At 52.7% G+C, this 10,412-nt stretch overlaps 1 pseudogene; it reads right to left on the bottom strand.

Annotated features, from left to right (window-relative positions):
• Positions 1–413: 413 nt before the first annotated feature.
• LOC117193341 lies at positions 414–4,714 on the bottom strand (annotated as a pseudogene).
• Positions 4,715–10,412: the final 5,698 nt, after the last annotated feature.

Genomic DNA, 10,412 nt, shown 5'->3' with positions numbered 1-10,412 from the left:
ACAAGTTATATCTGTATCTGTATCCGTATACGTACACGTACGTTTATGCATATTTTATGTCCACTAAAAACGAACTACTCTCCCAGCCGGGAGCCCCAAAAACTAATTCATTATCTTTCGAGTTTAGGCAAAGCTAAATTCATGTTTCCTGTACGATCTATATATATATATATATATATATATCTGTATATCTTTCCTTCTTTCTTTCTCTTTACGGTCTGCTTACACGGTTAGAACAAAGGACTTCGAGAACCTACATCTATTTAACTATGTTCCGTATAATGTAGATAAAGCATATTTCTTGTTGTATTTACAATTTATACACATCTCAATTGTGTAATTAATGTCCATCTAGTTTTAATCGTATTTGTGATTGGATTACTCTTGGGAAGTTCGAGATGGGTGAGGGGGTATCTATCTGTCTATCTGCCTATCCGACTGTTCCGACGACTGCTCCTAGCTCTCCTACTGTTTGGACATTCGCAAATGAAACTGCATCAGCTTGCGCTTCCAGTGCTTGTAATTAAATCTAAACTTGATGTCCTCGGACTTGGCCACGCCGGCAATCGTTTCCATCTCTTGATGATTATGCTCCTGCTGCTGCTGCTGCTGTTCCTGCTGCTGCTCCTGCTCCCGATCGTGCCTCTGGTTCCGCGGCTGATCCTGCTTTCAACGCTTTTGTTTGGACGATTTCTTGCGCTTGCTGGTTCCAGTAGCTGCTATTGTGGCCGTGGCTGTGGCTGTTGCTGGAGGTGCAACAGCCGGTCCGCTGACCAACGCTGATATACTGGCAAACGGCGTGGTGCTGGTGCCTGGGCCGCCACCAGTTCCTCCTACTCCTACTCCCACTCCCACTCCTACTCCTAGTCCACCGGTGCTGCCCATTATTGCCGCAGCGTGCAGTGATTCTCAACTACGCTCGGGCGTGCCATGGTGCTGATAGATCTGCTGAAGCTGCTGCTACTGTTGTTGCTGTTGGCTATGCACCACCTGGCTGCTTGACGTCACCACGTCCTGCTGCATGTGCTGCGGATGGTGGCCTTGGTGGGGCGACTGCTGTTGCTGCATATGCACCACATGCTGCTGCATGTGCTGCGGCGTGGGCGGCCCCTGGAACGAGCTGTGATGCTGCGGCATGCTATGATGCTGGGGCGTTGGCGGATGCGGCGACGGACTGTACGGGAACTGTTGCTGCAACATATGCAACTGTTGCATAAATAAATCAGGTTGTTTTTAATTGTTCTATCGGTTAGTCAAAGCTGGCAGGCACTTGTGCGTGCGCGAGTGCGCCGCGTGAGCTACTTACCGACTTCTCCTGACTGTGCTCGATAATCTCAATGCTGCCGGTGGTGTTGCCCGAGGTGTTCAGCAGCGAGACGCCGCTTGTGTTGGCCACTACGTCGTACTTGCCCCGCTTGAAGCGGCCGTAGAGCGAGCTGTAGGGCACGTTGTAGTGGATGGCCGCCTGATTAATGGACATTTGGCCAACGCTGTGCGGCGGAGGGAAAGGGGGATACGACGATACGAGGGTGTGGATTAGTGGGCCAAGATCCAGACTCGAAACAAAGACTCTTTGAGAAGAGCCGCACTGAGTTGAGGGCCTCGTTCATGGCGTCTTCGGACCATGGTGTGGGATTCGAACGCGACAGCTCAATGCCCTCCCGCTTGCAGCGTCCGTAAAGTGTTCCTTTGTGGCAGTGAAGTGGAGTGAAGGGGAGGGAGTGGGATTAGTTTTGGGATACTGGACACACGAGAGACACGAGAGCAAAGTAGACAACGCGAGAGAGACAGCAATGGACAGAGGGTGGATCGACCGTGGATCATCAGAGGAGAAACAACGACGAGAACTTGTGGACAAAATTTCAATCCCGGACTTGGACTTGAATTTGGATTTGGGGCCGACTCACCTGTGGGTATGCCAAACTCAGCGCTGGCTTTCTGTACAGAGGTATTACCCGCCCGGATCGCCTCCAATGCACGCTCCAAGTCCTCGGGCGTCCACGTGGTTGGGGCGGCATTGAAGGGCGCCGCCAGGCGGATGCCCTCACGACGCGCTATCTTGTAGAGCGTCGATGAGGGTATGCCAAAGGCTTTGGACGCCTTATTGGCGGATATTTGGCCCGAGCGCAACGCCTCCAAGGCGTTCTGCAGGGCATCCTCGTTCCACGACTTGGTGCCGCCCTCCTTCTTGGGCGTTTCGATGCCCAGGCGATGAGCACGCTGCCAGAGGGTGGTCGATGGGATGCCATAAATGGCAGATGCTTTCGTCAGGCTCATGTTTTGGTTCTTTAATGCATCTAAAGCTGAATTCATATCATCTTGTGTCCAAGCTTTGGGACCATTAAACTGACCTTTCTCGCCAGAGCCAGAGCCAGCCCCACCACCCATGCCCCCACCACCACCAGCACCACCGAGGCCGCAAACGCTGCCGCCCAGCCCTCCTCCTCCTCCTCCATGCTGCTGAAAAAAGTTCGTGTAGTGCGGCTCCTTCTGATCGTGCGGCGAACCGTTCGCGATCATCATCGAATCCTCGCTCGTGTCTGAATTGTACATATCTGCCGCAGGACGAGAAGTATAGAGGATCGTTAGCAATCGTTCAGGGACATTAGGACTAGGATGTTCTAGTGGGTCTAGCAGCACTCACCCATATGCCCTGAGGACATCATGTTGACAATCTCCGGCGTTATAATCATCCCCGGCTTGTGCTTTATCTGGCTCGGCTCAATCTCCATGACAGTTGCCCCACCCATCTCCGCGTGCGTCACATGCCCACCATGCTGGGCGTGAACAGCTGCTGCGGCTGCCGCTGCCGCCGCCTGCTGCTGCTGCTGCTGGTGGTGCTGCTGCTGTTGCTGCTGCTGTTGTTGATGCTGCTGTTGCTGCTGCTGGGCCTGACTCTGGGCCATCAGCTGCTGGGCATGGAGGTGTTGCTGCTGCTGCTGCTGGGCCTGATGATGGGCATGCTGCTGCTGGGCCTGGGAGAGCGCGTGCTGCTGAGCAGCCGCCAAGTGCTTGGCATCGATCACCTCGCTCTTGATGTGCTGCACCAGGTTCGAGTTGCTCTCGTCCCCGGTATGGTGATGGGCTATCGAGTGCATGGGAGATTGATCGAGTCGGTGGATCTGCTGCGCCAGGTGATTGTCAATGTCGAGCGGTTCGGTGGGATCTAACCGTAAACAAAAGAAAGAATGCCTTGCGTTAGCTTTGATCGAGCCAGGAGAGTCCCCGCTGCTTGGACCGGTGCCCTCAACACTACCGATAACTCAATTGATAGATCGCGTGTGTCCGTGCTGGGGTTGCACGACAGATCGACGTGCTCCGTTACGGTCACTGGTGTGGCAGATGGTGCTGGTGGCTCGGGTGTGAAGTCTAGGAATCCCATGGGCACGCCTAGCAGGCCTCCGTTCTGCGTGCGATCGAGATTCGTATACAAAGAACAAAAAAGAGGACAAGATTAGCCTCGATATGGATGCGGGGAAAGTGCAGGCGGGGGGAAATGGTCTGGACAGGACTGGGGGTTACGGTTGCCTATTGCCTAATGGGGGTCGCGCCCTCCCAGTTTCTGGGGTGCAGGAGAGGCTGAAGAGTGAGACGGCGACACACTTACCATGCCCATGCCTAAACTAGTCATATTTTTTGTATCTTTTCCGTCGCGCGCTACTACAATTTGTGTGACGATGGCTTGGCCCGCTGCAGTCACTCCGCCGCTCACGCCCGTTGCATTGTTCGAGTGGCTGGACGAGTTGGACGACGGCGAGGCCAGGGATTGCTCTGTCTTGCAGATTTTGCTCGGCCTGTTCTCGTGATCGTGGCCGTGCTCGTGCTCGTGCTCGTGGTCGTGGGAGTGTGACAAATTGTGTGAGTGATCGTGGGAGTGGTCGTGGTCGTGGTCGTGATCGTGTTCGTGGTCCACGTTCGACTCGTCACCGGTTCCCGGCACGGGTATATAATTGCCCTCGGCCGTCTGCTACAGGCTCACAATGGAGGTTTGGCTCTGGCTCTGACTCTGGCCCTGCAGAAGCAGCGTCTGCGAGTGGTGGTGGGCCGGCTGTGGCTGCTGGGAGACGCTGCTGCTGCCGCTGGCACTGCCTCCGCCCAGTTGCAGATCCGGAGACTTGGATCGCTTGAGTCGCGACTTGCGCGTCGTCGGCTGTAGCCCGGGCTGCGACTGCAGACCGCCTGCTCCGCTGCCGCTGCTCCCACTCGCTGTCGCGCTGAGCAGCTGTCCGCCCAAAGATGCACTGCACCTGGCCACTCCGTGGTGCGTCAGCAAGGCGTTGATTTGTTGCTGTTGCTGCTGCTGCTGGGCATGCACCTGCGCCTGCTGCTGCGCCTGCTGTTGCTGGTGTTGCTCCTGCTGGTGGGCCTGCGCCTGGGCCTGTGCTTGGGCCTGGGCTTGGTGGGGCTGGTGGTGGTGCTGGTGGTGGTGCTGCTGCTGTTGCTCGAGCGGGGGCGATGCTGCTCCCCCCGACACTATGCTCGGATTGACGATGCTCCCCACGACCGCCTGCTGGATGTTCTCCGACACGGTTATTGTCGCTGTGGCCGCGTCGTTCAAGTCATCCGCGTTTTCCGCTGTCTCGCAGAGGCCTTTGATCTTCAATTGTTCGGCGGTGCGCAAGAGGCCCTGCAATAAAAAAACCAAAAGGAAAATGGGGATAAGTGATGCGATTCGAGACAGAATACATGTCGTGTGCATGACGCGAGGCTCGCTTCAAGTCTGCCCGATAAGAGTCGTTTTGTTGTTGTTGTGAAACATTGAAGTTTATTTTACTCCACTGTACTGTACTCTTCTCTATATTTGAAACACGATCCATTGATTGATTTCTCTCTGGCCGACGGCCAGGGCGGATTGGATTTAATTGGAAAACAGCCTACTGTTCTGTGGAAAGTTGAAAGAGTTCCAAGAACCACGCCCGTTCCGGCTGATACACTGGATACACTGATACACGTCGCACACCGCACAGGATGCGGGACAGGGATACCTTTTATACATTTTTTTTCATGCTTCGCATTTTAAATTAAAAATACGGAAAAGACACAACGCCGCACGCACACCCCCACTCCCACTCCTTCTCTTCTCCGGAGAAGAGATGCTAAAGAAAAAATTCGTATTACCGCCTTTCAGGGCGGGCCGGGAATGGGTTTGTGCGGGGTTTCGGATGGACTGGGCATGGAATGGAGTCCGGGGAGGAGGTCTCCTTGCGAAACAGAAAAGAAATTAAGGCGAAAAATTGAGTAGGTTGAAATTTGTGTACCCGTTCTTTCGGTTCGCTCAAGCCGCAACGAAATATCCACCCCCACACACCCACCCCCCCCACCCCCACCCTTGGGCCATCGTCCGGTTTGTGTGTTTTAAAAACACAGCGCAGGCGGTGGCCAAAAGAGTGGGGATTGTGTGTGTGTTTTTTTTTATACCCGATACTCAAAATGAGTATTGGGGTATATTAGATTTGTGGTAAATGTGGATGTGTGTAACGTCCAAAAGGAATCGTTTCCGACCCCATAAAGTATATATATTCTTGATCAGCATCAATAGCCGAGTCGATTGAGCCATGTCTGTCTGTCCGTCTGTCCGTCCGTCCGTCTGTGCGTTTGTCCGTCTGTCCGTCCCCCTCAGCGCCTAGTGCTCAAAGACTATAAGAGCGAGAGCAACGATGTTTTGGATCCAGACTTCTGTGATATGTCACTGCTACAAAAATATTTCAAAACTTTGCCCCGCCCACTTCCGCCCCCACAAAGGGCGAAAATCTGTGGCATCCACAATTTCGACGATACAAGAAAACTAAAAACGCAGAATCGTAGAAGATGACTATATCTTCTAGAGTGAAAAATCTGAACCAGATCGTATAATTATTATAGGCAGAATCAAGAAAACAATTTAATTTTTTCTCGCCCTGTCTCTCTCTAACACACACGTAGCATAGCCGGCTTTGCTTAGAGTAAAACATTAGCTCCTAGATCTCAGAGACTACAAAAGCTAGAGCAAACAAATTTGGTATCCACACTCCTAATATATCGGACCGAGACGAATTTGTTTCAAAATTTCGCCACACCCCATTCCGCCCCCGCAAAGGATGAAAATCTGGGGATATTCACAAATCAGAGACTACTAAGGCTAGAGTAACCAAATTTGGTATCTGCTCTCCTGTTAGACCTCACTATAAAACGTATATCTCAAAATTTCGCCCCACCCCCTTCCGCCCCCACAAAGGACGAAAATCTGTTGCATCCACAATATTGAGGATACGAGAAAACTAAAAACGCAGAATCATAGATAATGATCATATATATCAGATTGCTGAATCTGGATCAGATCAGATCAGATCATTTTTATAGCCAAAAGGAACAAATCAATTTGCACTGGCTACGCAGTACCCGACGTCACGCTCAGACTGATTTTCTGTCTCTCTCGCACGCACTCCTTGTCGTGTCGTTTAATATTAGCGGCGTCTGCCGGAGGAGAGCCATACTGACTTAGTATCGGGTATAACTGTAGAGTTGCGGTGTCCGCAGCAACTCACAACGTTCCCCCTCGTTATACCCGATACTCAAAATGAGTATTGGGGTATATTAGATTTGTGGTAAAAGTGGATGTGTGTAACGTCCAGAAGGAATCGTTTCCGACCCCATAAAGTATATATATTCTTGATCAGCATCAATAGCCGAGTCGATTGAGCCATGTCTGTCTGTCCGTCTGTCCGTCCGTCCGTCTGTCCGTCTGTCCGTCCCTATTAGCGCCTAGTGCTCAAGGACTATAAAAGCTAGAGCAACGATGTTTTGAATCCAGACTTCTGTGATATGTCACTGCTACAAAAATATTTCAAAACTTCGCCCCGCCCACTTCCGCCCCCACAAAGAACGAAAATCTGTGGCATCTACAATTTTAAAGATACGAGAAAACCAAAAACGCAGAATCGTAGAGAATGACCATATCTTTTAGACTGCAAAATTTTAATAAGATCGTATTATTATTATAGCCAGCATCAAGAAAACAATTTCATTTTTTCTCGCCCTGTCTCTCTCTAACACACACGTAGCATAGCCGGCTTTGCTTAGAGTAAAACATTAGCGCCTAGATCTCAGAGACTATAAAAGCTAGAGCAACCAAATTTGGTATCCACACTCCTAATATATCGGACCGAGACGAATTTGTTTCAAAATTTCGCCACACCCCCTTCCGCCCCTGCAAAGGACGAAAATCTGGGGATATTCAAAAATCTCAGAGACTATTAAGGCTAGAGTAACCAAATTTGGTATCCGCACTCCTGTTAGATCTCACTTTAAAACGTATATCTCAAAATTTCGCCCCACCCCCTTCCGCCCCTACAAAGGACAAAAATCTGTTGCATCAACAATATTGAGGATACGAGAAAACTAAAAACGCAGAATCATAGATAATGATCATATCTATCAGATTGCTGAATCTGGATCAGATCAGATCATTTTTATAGCCAAAAGGAACAAATCTTTGCACTGGCTACGCAGCCCCCGACGTCACGCTCAGACTGATTTTCTGTCTCTCTCGCACGCACTCTTTGTCGTGTCGTTCAAAATAGCGGCGTCTGCCGGAGTGGCTCTCTCTCCTACTGACTTAGTATCGGGTATAACTGTAGAGTTGCGGTGTCCGCAGCAACTCACAATGTTCCACCTCGTTTTTTTTTTGTATTCTATTACTTTTATTATGCTTTAATACTAGTTCTTATATAGGGTTAGCAACTAGTTGTGGGGGTCTGGGACTGTGGTTTGTTGGTGGGGTAATGGGGCGTAGCTATGCGGTACGGCCGCAAAGCATTGCTTCGCACAGCCGTTCCTCCTTACTCCTCCGACACTTTCCTTTCCCTCTCCGCTCTCCGTAGTTCCCGCATTATAGTGGTGGCGAACCTAGTGGTGACATCCCACGCCTTGGGATTCGCTACCATGAGCGGCACGATCCCTCCGACGCTAATGCTGGTGGCTAGCTCATCCTCTAGCTGGCGCCTCTCGTACTCGAAACGGTGGCATTCAAAGAAGACGTGGTGAGCGTCCTCCACGATACCTCGACCACATGATGGGCACCAGTCCTCCGATTCGTGTCCAAACCGCTTCAGGTACGATCTGAAGCATCCGTGGCCGCTCAGCATCTGAGTGAGGTGGAAGTCCACCTGTCCGTGCTTCCTCTCCATCCGGAATCAGCTGGTGGGTCCAGCGTCCTTTAGTCGAGGAATCCCACTTTATCTGCCACCTCCTGACGGTCTCGTGCCTGGGTGATTCTCTCTCGACTCCGGTGGGAGGATTGTGGGTGTCCCTGCGAGATAGCTCGTACACCTCGGCCCTTTCCCTCGCTTGCTCTGCTATTGGGACTAGTCCCGCGATGACCAGTGCTGCGTCGTCAGATATGGTTCTAAACGCGCAGGCGATCCTCGGCACCTTCGTCGCTTTGGACCACACTGCGGCAGCATACAGGAGCTGAGAGGAGACGACGCTGGTGATCAGCTTCCTCCTTGCTTGCTTTGGCCCCCGGTGTTGAGCAGGATTCGCGAGAGTGCTCGGCAAGTCTGTGCGGCCTTTGTGTTGGCATACTCCAAGTGCTCTCTAAATGAAAGCCTAGTGTCCAGCATTACTCCTAGGTATTTAAGAGCCCTTTGGAAGTAATGTCGTGTCCGCCGACCGACACTCGGGCCGTCCCCACCTTCTTCCTGCTGCTAATCAGAACAGCATCGGTCTTGTGGGCCGCCAGCTGTAATCCCGCTATGGCGAGCCCCGTCTCCACGGCACGGATTGCCCCGTTTGCAGCGGCTTCAACTGCTGCAAGGTCCTTGGCTACCACTACGATGACGACGTCATCGGCAAACCCGACGACCGTCGTGCCCTCGGGAAGATTCAGTCGCAGAACTCCATCATACATCGTATTCCACAGGAGCGGCCCCAGCACCGACCCCTGCGGGACTCCAGCAGTCACTCTATATGATCTTATCCCTTCGCTCGTCTCGTACAGCAGCACCCTCTCACTGAGGTAGCTGTCCACTATTCTCAGGAGGTATTCCGGGATCCGTAGCCTCCGTAGGGCTTCCATCGTTTTACCCCAGTCCGCAGAGTTGAAAGCGTTTTTTATATCCAGGGTAACCAGCAGGCAGTACTGCTTTTGGCCCGCTCTCCAGCGGGTCCCACTTATTGCATTCTCCGCTATGTTGGTGACTATGCCAATGGCATCCAGGGTTGATCTGCCTTTCCGGAAGCCATACTGGTTGGGCGACAAGCCGCCGGCATCTTCAATGGCACGGCTGAGCCTACGTGCAATGAGCTTTTCGCATACCTTCCCCGCGTTGTCCAGGAGACAAATTGGTCTGTACGAGGAAGGCTCGCCTGGTGGTTTCCCTGGCTTGTTGAGCAGCAGTAGCTTTTGAATCTTCCACCTATCGGGGAAGGTACCTTCTAGCAGACACTTATTGAAGACCTCGGCGAAGGCGGATGGCTGTAGTGCCAATGCCAGTTTTAAAGCCCTATTTGGGACTGCATCCGGGCCTGGGGCTTTTTTGCTGGGCAGGCTCCTACCGGCTTCCAGGATCTCCGCTTCCGTGGTCATTTCGATGCCCGTGATCGGTGCGTGGCTTTCTAAGGGGCCTGGACGCCTCTGTTGCTCGCTGGGGAACAGGATGTCCTCGAGGGTGCTGGGGTCCGTTGGCGCCTTGCTCCCGGCACTTAGCCGCTTCATAACGATGTTGTAAGCCCTGCCCCAGGGGTCTTGTTCCGCTGTGTCGCAGAGCTGGAGAAAACATTCCCGCTTGCTGCTCCGAATTGCATGCTTCAGTGCCTTCCTGGCGGTCCTATACTCCTCATGCGATGTGACGAACCGAGTCGTGCGTCGCGCTCTCTGCATAGCTCGTCTGGCCCTTAGACACGTTGTCCGGAGCCTGTCGATGTCGGCGTTCCACCACACGATTGGCTCGTGGTGCCGCATGAATGGCTTCCGCTGTCTCATGCTCCTGTCACAGGCCTCCTCCATTCGCAAGGCGAGCTGGTTGGCCGATTCGTTGGCACTTGTGTCCCCGAGGGCCTCCCACGCCTCGAGGCTTCTAGCCAGAGCGCTGGTGTTGAGCGTGTCCACGATGTAGACTTTGCTCCTCGCGCGATCTGCTGGGTCTGGGGCGTTCGCCAATGGTGCAAATGGCTTCGTGGTCGCTACCGGTGTACACGTCTCCTATTCGCCACCTTGCATTGCGCAGCTGCGAAGGGCTCGCGAACGTTAGGTCAATGATTGACCCAGCGCTACCCCTGCAGAAGGTTTGCTGGGAGCCCTCGTTCAGCAGCGCTAGGTCTAGCGATGCTAAAGTTTCTAGCAGGATTCGACCTCTTGCGCTGGTGACTTGACAGCCCCACTCGTGTGCCCACGCGTTGAAGTCCCCGGCGATTAGGACTGCCCCGCGGTTTCT

This window comes from Drosophila miranda, assembly GCF_003369915.1.
Source record: "Drosophila miranda strain MSH22 chromosome Y unlocalized genomic scaffold, D.miranda_PacBio2.1 Contig_Y2_pilon, whole genome shotgun sequence".
Lineage (NCBI taxonomy): Eukaryota > Metazoa > Arthropoda > Insecta > Diptera > Drosophilidae > Drosophila > Drosophila miranda.
This window is presented reverse-complemented; position numbering and strand designations above follow the sequence as displayed.